We start from the raw sequence: 2,062 nt of genomic DNA, 5'->3' as shown, positions 1-2,062 counted from the left end.
AAAAATTCTTCTTTTGAGGAATTGAATAATCAATGTGCAACTAGTGACACAATAATGAGGGAGTAGAGTCCAGAAATAGAGCTTAGCCTTGGGGTTAACTACATAGTGATAGATAGTGATCAAGACTCTAAGGACTTTGACAAATATGTGGATAATTCTGCCTAGCCAGATGTTAGTATGAACTCAAAGTAAAAGCCTGACTTTAGGACTAAAATCATTGAAGAAGTACCCTAGTAGGGTAGTCAGGAAAAGTTAGAAACACTAGCTAAAGTGGTAGTTGATGTTAGTGAAAAAACCAATTTGATCAGGATAATCGTTGTGTGGAAGGGTAAGTCCTCTACACCTAAAGAAATAGTTAAAATTCCTCACTTTCCCTCTAGATGGGTGGACATACTCAATCAAGAACATTTACCCCCACCAAATTTGTCTACACCTCTTACAACAGGAATAAGTTTGTACCAATAGTTGTTATGAGAAAAGACATAATGGAATTTAGAAAAAGAAAAATTGAAACAAGTCATTAATGAGCATAATTCTCAATTGGAGCAAAAATAATATAAGATTGAGGTATTAAAATGAAGAATTGATTAGATTATAGGGTTAATTCCACAGCTAATGGAATGCAGATCATCCTCACTAGTGTATGCAATATTCCTTCAAGAGAAACTTGTTAATTTCAAATTAACACATATTTTAGAAGGCCTTAATCCATCCATATCAACTCTCCATGAATTTTAGTATGCCTTTTAGTTTTCCCCAATGACTCTAAAGAATCTGTTGTGTGAATTGTACTTTTATAAGCTAGCATTTTCTGATGACACAGAGTGGAATTCACTCCTTTATGTAGGAGATGTACAACTTAGAGCAGTTATGTCATGGATGTAGATGGGATAAGTTGTGAACACTAGGCTGTGCCATACAAGGAGAAAGAAATGTTAGTTCCTTTAATGATGAGGCTTGAGGTACAACACTCTAGAAGAACATATTTTTACTGGATCTCTATCACAACAAACACTAGTGGAGCCAATAAGATCTATCTAATGAGAGAACAAGCCTTTGTAGATTCGGAGTAGCATTCCTCTCAAGATGTTGCCACAATAATTAATCCCTCTAGGAAGAGGTGGATAAGGATGTCATAGGATCTAAAGAGAATGAAACCTCACTCACCTCAAAATCTAACCCTTGCCACAAGGAGAGTTCCATGGTATACTATTTTGGGTTAGACACTCCTTAACCATTGGGTTCCATTAAGGTTTCACCCTCCACTCTTCCTTTAGCCATTGCTAGCAATGAATGACAGTGTAGTAGATTATGACATGGCCTCTAAAGTCCAACATTGGGACTCCAAGAGACTCATCGATACTTTGATTATATTCATGATGTGCCAAGGTAGAGAAGAACTAGTGATTTAAGGGTTCATGCCAGGGTTCTGAACTTTATGATTGCTGGGGGCCAACAATAGTTTAGTTGGGGGGAATTATGGGCTCCTAAATTAGCCATATTTCTCACCACTTTTTATCCTCTTTCTAAGAAATTTGATTGCACATTGACATACATTTGTGGTTTTAAGCATATGAACTTATGGTTTCTATGTATATGATTATATATATGTGTGTGAACATAAGATGGAATGTGGATACCTCTAAAGACATAATATCTTCTTAATTTCATGGACATGAATGGTGCATATAATATTTATACATGTTAATGGATGTTTTCTCTCCTAAGCTATGTTTTGGGTAGTTACCTCCTATAATCGTAGGTTTGCAAGAGTGACAATTAAGACTAACACCTTTTCCTAATATTGATGATGTGGATATATATGTATATGATTGGATGTGTGTGCATTAATTATCTTGTAGGAGTTGAATGTGGATATTCAAGGACTAACATACTAGTGTGAGAGTCATCAAAGCCAACCATGATTGTAGAATCCTTGCAAAGCAAGTCAATACTTCCTATTGCATGTAACGTGCAGATTTAGTGTGTGATATATTTTGGGATTGTTCATGGTCAATCATGTTTTTGTTATGAAACTTTATGAGTTGTAACTCATCCTCCT

The sequence above is a fragment of the Cupressus sempervirens genome, chromosome 5 (genome assembly GCF_028749045.1).
Source record: "Cupressus sempervirens isolate cs-2001-9-10 chromosome 5, ASM2874904v1, whole genome shotgun sequence".
NCBI lineage: Eukaryota > Viridiplantae > Streptophyta > Pinopsida > Cupressales > Cupressaceae > Cupressus > Cupressus sempervirens.
Note: the sequence above shows the minus strand (reverse complement) of the source record.